Source organism: Heterodontus francisci, unplaced genomic scaffold, assembly GCF_036365525.1.
Source record: "Heterodontus francisci isolate sHetFra1 unplaced genomic scaffold, sHetFra1.hap1 HAP1_SCAFFOLD_2444, whole genome shotgun sequence".
Taxonomy (NCBI): domain Eukaryota; kingdom Metazoa; phylum Chordata; class Chondrichthyes; order Heterodontiformes; family Heterodontidae; genus Heterodontus; species Heterodontus francisci.
Genome location: NW_027141358.1, coordinates 1 through 9,804, shown reverse-complemented (window position 1 = coordinate 9,804; position 9,804 = coordinate 1). Strand labels below are relative to the sequence as shown.

Below are 9,804 nucleotides of genomic sequence, written 5' to 3'. Positions count from 1 at the left end.
CCCCGGCCTTTAAGGGAATGAGCATACCTTTGAGAGCTGCTGGAGGTGGTTATTCCATCCCTTGACCAGCACCTGGACTCTGGTGACACTATCAACAGGTCAGCTAACTGCATTGCACAGTGCTGGAAAAGATACATCATCAGCCCAACGTATATGCTAAGGTTTCAATTCGACCCAGAACACAGAACCATTTTATTTATATAGAAAACCTAGGTTAGGCAGCTGTTTCTATAATGTTGACGATAAAACTAGTTCCTTACAAATATATTAAACCCAGCCAAGAGTAAAATAATGGATATATGAAAATACACAGCTTTTATCAAAAATCTATATTTAACATAGGATATAGAAAGTATGTTTGGCTATCTGTGATTAATTTATCTTTGGTCACGTTGTTGCCAGGAACAAAGCTTTATCGCTATCTTAGCAGTCTTAATGCAGAACCACCTTCACTAATTTTCCTCTGATCTCTGAGTGGAACAATCAATGTCATACTGAGTGTAAGGCATTAATGACTCCTTGTTGATTCAACTGGCTCTGGCTACCTCCTACCCAGCCCCTGTATAAATTGGTGAATAGTCTCACCCCATCTGGCCTCCTTAGTTGCTCATTTGGTCCCATCTCTTCCCCCATGTGTTCCCTTCTCAGCTACAGGTTTGCCAGTGGTATGAAAGTGAGTGTATGTGCACCCGAGGGAAAGAGCATTTAAGAATTATAGAGTGGAAGGTAAGCAGAGAAACAGCCACAGGAAGAGTAATTTTAAAAAAGTGAGCAGCATCATAGACAATCAACTCTTCAAAAAAAAATCATACTTGCACTGACGCGACAGTAAAAGTAACAGTACTACAAAAAATGGAGCCATAAGGCTCAAATGTGACATTCCAGTGTATAGCAACCAGTTAAAATTTTAAACAATTCCAGGGTCAGCACAATTACCTGTCTCCAGTCCAAACTCCAGATAGTTCTCGGTCACAATTAGGATCGCCATGGCTTTTACAAAGAAGAAGAAGCCAAAAGTGATGCAGACTGACCTCTCCCCACCATCTTCCACTTTAAAGTAGTGAGTGGTCAGAGATAATAGTACCTTACTGAGAACATTCGTTGAGGAAAAAATGTTAAAATAAATGCAGTGTTTTAAAATAGCTTACATACAAAATATGTGTCAAATGTAATAAATGAATCTTGACGGAAATAAAAACTGACTAAGAGTTTTAGAGCTACAAATAATTCAGAGCCAAGGTATTGTACAGAAACTTCTGGTATTTTGCTGCTCCTAGTATTCTTGCAGCAATCAATTTCTCTCCTTCCTTTCACGTGAATGTACTGTAAATGGCACTACTGTTCTGTTTTTAAATACAGTTTACATATCCAAGTCTTATCTGGATGATGTTTATTCTGTAATTTTGGTTTTCAAACTCATCAAGAATCTCTATAGGGCTATTTTCTTACCTATAAATTTTAAGTTGCGGTCCCTACGAATGGCAAATCATTTATACACTGGGTCTGTATCTTTATTCTATTTCAAACTTTCTTCTCTTTAAAAAAAAAGATAATATTCCTGCTTTCTGTTATTTCCAGTGCCCTAATCTCCAGCACAAAGATGGGATCCACATCGATAAACATGCCTCTAATTTACTAAACATTTGTTCCAAAGGCTGATTTTTTAGCCAACCAAAGTCTATAAGCAGTCACCACTAGGTAAAAATAAGATGGAATTTTGTAGCAAATTAAAATTTCAATTAGTGGAAAGTATCAGTTCTGTATTACTTTTCCAAATAACACACTTCCACCAGTTATCATGGCCTGGATTTTGCTGTGGTAACGACGATGAAATTGTCAACATTCGCCATTATTCTTTAATTTCACCTCACGCCTTCTCTGAACTCATTTTGTCTATGAGGCCCACCTCCTGCCCTCTCAATCCTATTCCCACTAAACTGATCACCCAATTTCCCTCCTGGTCACCATGTTAGCTGATATTGTTAATGGTCCTCTCTCTTCAGGTGTTGTCACCCTTCCTTTTAAATCTGCCATCATTACCCTCTCCTCAAACAGAAACCCACGACCTCATCATCCTTGAAAATTACCGTCCCGTCTCCAACCTCCCTTTTCTCCCCAAAGTCCTTTAAAGTACTGTCGCTTCCCAAATCATTCCCATCTTTCCTGGAACTCCATGTCTGAATCCCTCCAATCAGGTTTCCACCCCTATCATAGTACCAAAACAGCTCTTATCAGAGTTACAAATGACATCTTATGTGACTGTGACAAAGATAAACTTTCCTCCCTCATCCTTCTCGACCTACCTGCAGCCTTTGACACAGCTGACCACACCATCCTCCTCCAATGCCTCTTCATTGTCATCCAGCTGGATGGGATTGCTCTCACCTGGGTCCATTCTTGCCTATCAAATCAGAGGCAGAGAATCACTTGCAATGACTTCTCTTCCTTCTCCTGCACCACTACCTCTCGTGTCCCCCAAGGATTTGTCCTTGGCTCCCTCTTATTTCTCATCTACATGCTGCCCCTCAGTCACATTATCTGAAAGCAGAGTGTTATTTTTCACATGCATGCTTGACAACATCCAGTTCTATCACCACCACTTCGCTTGACTCCTCCACTGTTACTAAATTATCAGACAGCTTATCTGACATCCAGTACTGGATAAGCAGAAATTTCCTCCAATTAAATATTGGGAATACTCATTTTCGGTCCCCACTCCAAACACCGTTCCCTAGCTACTCACCCTGGCAAGTCAGAGATAAGCTAGTTTGTTCATAACCTTGGTGTCACATTTGACCCAGAGAAGAGCTTTCGACCTTATATTCGTGCTATCACTAAGACCACCTATTTCCACCTCGGTAACAGTGCCTGATTTTGCTTCTGTCTCAGCTCATCTGCTGCTGAAACCCTCATTCATGCCTTCATTACTTTTAGATTTGGCTATTGCCATGGATCTGTAATTATTTTTCTCTTCAGATTAAAACCAGTATGTGTGCCTTTAAGACTCTGTTAAAAACAGTGCACTTTTAACAGAGAGAAGGTTCTGGAATTCCTGAGACACAGTGTGCCACAGCTGCATTTTTGTTACCCTCAGCAAAAGCAGGATAGAGAGAGAGGGGTCATATGGTATTGTTTCCACTTGGCTGTGTGTAAAACTGGCAGAAACCGGCCAAAACCACTTCATTTTGAGAGACTTTCCAGCGAGGCGTACTGAAGAAAAGGAGCTGTTTTATTCTCTCTCAGAAAAATTCTACAAGGTGCTACAAGCCAAGCTAATTCCCTGAGTAAAGAAGAAAAGCCTTCTTTTTCAAGAAACTGTTTGTATTGCTGTGCTCATTGTTCAAAGAACTGTTTAATGCCTACTGCAGCCAAAGAGTTGAATGCCTATCTACTGAAGGACTATTTTTCATCTGATCCACATGAAGACTTCAAGTGGCCTTTGACTATTGCTACATTAGAATTCCTCATCCATCAGGAACATAACCTGCAAAGACTTTCTTATTTTATTTATTCTTAACAGACAGCTAATTTTAAAAACTCTACTTTTAAAAACGGGTTAATTACTGTTATTTTTGAGTGTGAGAGAGAGATTGGGGGAGTTAGATTAAAATAAGAAGTTATAAGGTCTTTAGACATGGGTTTATCTTAATAGTGTTTAGATTTAGTTTTTTAATAAATAGTTAATTTGTTGTTGTCTAAAGATACCTACCTGGTTTGGTCAGTTTCATTCAGGGCTTACTAGAGTGTTTAATCTGGCTGTTTTCCGATTGGGTGTGAAAGTTTAATATGCTGCGACCTGTGGAGTGACGGGACTGAATTGACATTGCGTTGCTCCCACCACGGTCATAACACTATTCCAACACATTCCTGGCTGAATGCCCATATTCTACCTTCCGCAAACTTGAGATCATCCAAAACTCTGCTGCCTACGCCTTAACTCACACCAAGTGCTGTTCATCTATGACCCCTGTGCTTGCTGACCTCCAATGGCTCCCAGTCAAGCAACATCTTGATTTTAAAATTCTCATCCTTGTTTTCAAATCCCTCCATTGTCTTGCCCCTCCCTATCTTTGTAACCTTCTCCAGCCCCACAACCTCCTACATATCGCGACTCCTCTAATTTGACCTCGAGCAACCCCAATTTTAAAATTGCTCCACCATCCGCAGTCACGCTTTCAGTTGCCCGAGCCCCAAGCTCTGGGATACCCTCCCTATGCCTCTCTACCTCGCTTGCCTCCTTTAAAACATTCCTTAAAACCTATCTCTTTGACCAAGCTTTTGGTCATCTTACCTAACATCTCCTTATGTGGCTTGGTGTCATTTTGTATTTTATAATGCTCCTCTGAAGCGCTTTGGGACAGTTTATTATGTTAAAGACAATATATAAATATAAGTTGTTGTCATTACTCCACAAACTTTTATGACCTCAGGATATCCCAAACCACTTTGCAGACAATTAAGTACTTTTTGAACTGAAGTCATCATTGTAATGTAGGAAAAGCAGCAGCCAATTTGCACACAGCAAGGACCCACAAACAGCAGTGTGATAATGATTAGATAATCTATTTTGATGAGGTTGGTTGAGGTATAAATATTGGCCAGAACTTTTTCTTTTCTCAAAAGTTCATCTCCGTTTCAGCTGCCATGTTAATCCAATCATAATCATTTATTTCGCTATCTGAAAATTTAAAAGTAAAGGATATTACGTGCTTTTAACTTCCAGGTTTGCGGTGTGTGAATACTTCAATGTAACTGACACCATACCAGCTTGCTGACATCACTGCTGCTGCATGCCAAGATATCCCCTTGACTTGACACCAGATTTAAAGTGCCATCGGAAAAGGGGAAAACCATGTCACAGAGATTCCTAGATCTTTGAGTGCAGCTTTCTTTGAAGACAGTGGCAAACACCCTTGGTTTGCCGCCGACCGCAAAATCCAGGCAATTGACAAGAAGCAAGTCATTTAGTGATGCTGTCTGATTTGTTCACATCAATATTAGTCCTAGGTTCCCACATATGGAAGATTTCCCACGTTCACTACTTTACTTTGTTAAAAAAACAGGTTTTCCAGAAACAGTCCTTTAACCATGTGTGCCTTAGTAAAGGAGCAATCAGCTTGCAACATTGGATCTGGGGAGTAACATTCCATTCCTGAGGGCATTCTGGGTAAGATTACATCACCACAGATAGATTGCTTGTCTGAAGAAAGATTTGATTCATAAATATAACTCTTTTACACAAAGCCAAAAACAGAGAATAAAGTCTATGGCACAGGGTGTTACAAGACTGTAATCCAATCATGATGTTCTAATAACATCATGAACCACCAGTGAGCACAGACTGAAGCTTTAATTACAAGCTAAAACAAGCTCCACAACAAGATATAATAGCTAACTGTTTTGTGTGAATCACAGTATCATGTAGTTCATGAGATCTGAATAGTGAATGTTTAGGAATAAGTAACGCTCCCAAGTTTACATTACATATCGAAAAGAACTGTTGAACCTTGATTTTGAGGATGGCATTTTGATTTAGATTTATTTTGATTTTGATTTTTTGATTTAGAGATACAACACTGAAACAGGCCCTTCGGCCCACCGAGTCTGTGCGGACCATTAACCACCCATTTATACTAATCCCACACTAATCCCATATTCCTACCACATCCTCACCTGTCCCTATATTCCCCTACCACCTACCTATACTAGGGGCAATTTATAATGGCCAATTTACCTATCAACCTGCAAGTCTTTTGGCTGTGTGAGGAAACTGGAGCACCCGGAGGAAACCCACGCGGACACAGGGAGAACTTGCAAACTCCACACAGGCAGTACCCAGAATTGAACCCGGGTCGCTGGAGCTGTGAGGCTGCGGTGCTAACCACTGCGCCGCATTTTGCATGTTCAGTTACCATTACTAAATAACAGCATCTGGTAAGCAAGTTATTTTGTGAAATTTCACATCATACAATGATAACTATGGAGGAGATATTAACTCCCTCTCCCCAGCAGAAATTAGATGGAACAGGAGTTAAAAATTCAAGCAGTGGATTCACCACTCTCACCTATTATAATGGCATGTTTCTTGGGCAGTTGAAGCACCGGTTGGACTTGGGCAGGAACCTCATGATCAACTATGAATCGGAGTCTGATCTGATGCCATTAGGTCTCTGATGAAATTTTAACTGCCTACTGAGCAGAGTGTCTGCCGTGAATGCTCCACTTAGCAAAACCTGGCAACACTCAGCAAAGGCTGTTGGGAAAGTTTAAAACATCTTTAGGAGCAGGAGTACTCTGGATTCCACAAAGAAAGTTTAGGCTGTTGCAGCATCCGACTCTTACCACACCTTCAGCCTGTGGAACAATCCCAACCCCTGCCCCCATGACTTACTTGACAGCTGGTGTGGCAGCCTCAGGGCTATCTGATCTTCACAGGCTCAAAACCGAGTTGCCTCTGGACATCCACTCGAGGCAGCTTGTCAGCGGAATGTTCATGCAGTCAGAGGATAAAATGGACTGGGCCTCGCACTGCAGCTCGTGGAGATCCAGCCTACAGATCCCACAGACTCTGTCCAGGAATTAAAATTCCCACTTATGTATTTTACATCAATGATACTTGACTAGCTGTATGCAAGGACCGTAAGTTTTAAACAAAAAAAAGTATGGTTTTATAGAGGTAATGAACACTATTGCAGGCACAAGCAGTGTACAATGTAGCCATTCTTTTACAAAGCAATGCATCTACTAAAATTGGCCCATTTCAAACGATTTTTATTTATTTTGAAAGTATACATTCACAAGTGCTAAGCTTGTACTTTACTGCACCTGTGTCAAATTCCATGCAGTTATATAAAACAATGCTTCACATGGAAGGAAAGAAAATCAGCAGTGCAACTAAGTTTGAATGACCCATTGCAGTTCTCTTGATTTGATTAGTTGAAAAGTAGGACCTTAAACGTAGTGGTCTCAGGATTGCTACCTGTGCCGTGTGCTAGTCAGAGTAGAAATAGCAGGATATATCAGATGAATATGTGGCTGAAAAGATGGTGTGAGGGGGGAGGGTTTTAGATTCCTGGGATGTTGGGAACGGTTCTGGGGAGGTGGGATCAGTATAAACTGGACGGGTTACACCTGGGCAGGACCGGGACTGATGTCCTAGGGGAGTATTTGCTAGAGTGGTTGGGGAGGGTTTAAACTAAAATGGCAGGGAGATGGGAACCTTTGCAAGGAGTCAGGGGAGGGGGGGGGGGGGGGGGATCAAAGACAAGAATAAAAGACAATAAGGGGAATAAGAAAAGTGATAGGCATAGAAATCAAGGGCCAGTATCAAACAGGGCCACAGTGAAAAATAGTGGGAAGGGGACAAGTAATGTTAAAAAGACCAGCCTTAAGCCTTTGTGCCTTAATGCGTGGAACATTCGCAATAAAGTGGATGAATTAATCGCGCAAATAAATGTAAACGGGTATGATACAGTCGGGATTACGGAAACATGGCTGCAAGGTGACCAGGGATGGGAAATGAACATCCAGGGGTATTCAGTATTTAGGAAGGACTGACAAAAGGTAAAAGGCGGTGGAGTTGCATTGCTGGTTAAAGAGGAAATTAACAGGATAGTGATGAAAGATATTAGCTCTGACAATGTGGAGTCTGTATGGATAGAGCTGAGAAACACTAAGGGGCAAAAAACGTTAGTGGGGGTTGTATATAGACCCCCAAGCTGTAGTGGTGATGTTGGGAATGGCATTAAACAGGAAATTAGAGACGCATGCAATAAAGGAACATCTGTAATTTTGGGTGACTTTAATCTGTACATAGATTGGGCAAATCAAATTAGTCAAAATACCGTAGAGGAGGAATTCATGGAGTGTATACGGGATGATTTTCTGGATCAATACATTGAGGAACCAACTAGAGAACAGGCTATCCTAGACTGGGTATTGTGTAATGAGAGAGGAATAATCGACAATCTAGTGGTGCGAGACCCCTTGGGGATGAGCGACCATAATATGATAGAATTCTTCATCAAGATGGAGAGTGACGTAGCTGATTCTGAGACTAGGGTCCTGAATCTTGGTAAAGGAAACTACAAAGGTATGAGGCGCGAGTTGGCCATGACGGATTGGGAAACGTTACTTAAAGGGATGACGGTGGATAGGTAAATGACAAACATTTAAAGAGCGCATGTATGAACTGCAACAATTGTTTATCCCTATCTGGCGCAAAAGTAAAACGGGACAGGTAGCCAAACCATGGCTTACAAGGGAAATTAGAGATAGCATTAGATCCAAGGAACAGGCATATAAATTCACCAGAAAAAATAACAGACCTGAGGATTGGGAGCAGTTTAGAATTCATCAAAGGAGGACCAAGGGATTGATTAAGAACGGGAAAACAGAGTACGAGAGCAAGCTTGCGGGGAACATAAAAACTGACTGTAAAAGTTTCGATAAGTATGTGAAGAGAAAAAGATTGGCGAAGACAAATGTGGGTTCCTTAGTCAGAAACAGGGGAATTTACTATGGGGAACAAAGAAATGGCTGACCAACTAAATGCATACTTTGGTTCTATCTTCACAAAGGAGGACATAAGTATCATAACAGAAATGCTGGGGAACACAGGGCTTAGTGAGAGAAAGGAACTGAAGGAAATCAGTATTAGTAGAGAAATGGTGTTGGGGAAATTGATGGGATTGAAGGCCGATAAATCCCCAGGGCCTGATGGTATGCATCCCAGAGTACTTAAGCAAGTGGCCCTAGAAATAGTGGATGCATTGGTGGCCATCTTCGAAGATTCTATAGACTCTGGAACAGTTCCTACAGATTGGAGGGTAGCTAATGTAACCCCACTATTTAAAAAGGGAGGTAGAGAGAAAGCAGAGAATTATCGACCAGTCAGCCTGATGTCGGTAGTGGGGAAAACTCTAGAGTCCAATATCAAAAGTTTTATAGCAGAGCACTTGGAGAACAGTGGTAGAATCAAACAGTCAGCATGGATTTACGAAAGGGAAATCATGCTTGACAAATCTACCAGAATTCTTCGAGGATATAACTGGTAGAGTTGATGAGGGGCAGCCAGTGGATGTGGTTTATTTGGACTTTCAGAAGGCTGTCGACTAAATCCCACATAAGAGGTTAGCGTGTAAAATTAAAGCGCATGGGATTGGGGGTAGTGTATTACCATGGATAGAAAATTGGTTGGCAGACAGGAAACAAAGAGTAGGGATAAATGGGTCTTTTTCCGAATGGCAGGCAGTGACCAGTGGGGTACCACAGGGATCGGTGCTAGGACCCCAATTATTCACAATATATGATTTAGATGAGGGAACTAAATGTAATATCTCCAAATTTGCAGATGACACAAAACTGGGTGGGAGGCTGAGTTGTGAGGAGGATGCAGAGGCGCTTCAGGGTGATTTGGACAAGTTGAGTGAGTGGGCAAATGCATGGCAGATGCAGTATAATGTGGATAAATGTGAGGTAGCAAAAACAGGAAGGCAGATTATTATCTGAAAGGCTATAAACTGAGAGAGGGGAACATACAGCGAGACCTGGGTGTTCTCGTACACCAGTCGCTGAAGGTAAGCATGCAGGTCCAACAGGCAGTAAAAAAGGCAAATGGTATGTTGGCCTTCATAGCGAGAGGATCCGAGTACAGGAGCAGGGATGTATTGCTGCAATTATACAGGGCCTTGGTGAGGCCACACCTGGAATATTGTGTGCAGTTTTGGTCTCCTTATCTGAGGAAGAATGTTCTTGCTATAGAGGGAGTGCAGCGAAGGTTTACCAGACTGATTCCGGGATGGC

General features: G+C 41.6%; 1 long non-coding RNA gene across 1 annotated transcript; it reads right to left on the bottom strand.

The window, feature by feature from the left end:
- Window positions 1-940: 940 nt before the first annotated feature.
- LOC137362956 (uncharacterized) lies at window positions 941-7,183 on the bottom strand. Its single transcript, XR_010972727.1, has 3 exons — window positions 6,392-7,183; window positions 2,304-2,401; window positions 941-1,088 (listed from the first exon to the last, which is right to left on the bottom strand). It is a non-coding gene; the product is annotated as an uncharacterized lncRNA (long non-coding RNA).
- Between the last annotated feature and the right edge of the window lie 2,621 nt (window positions 7,184-9,804).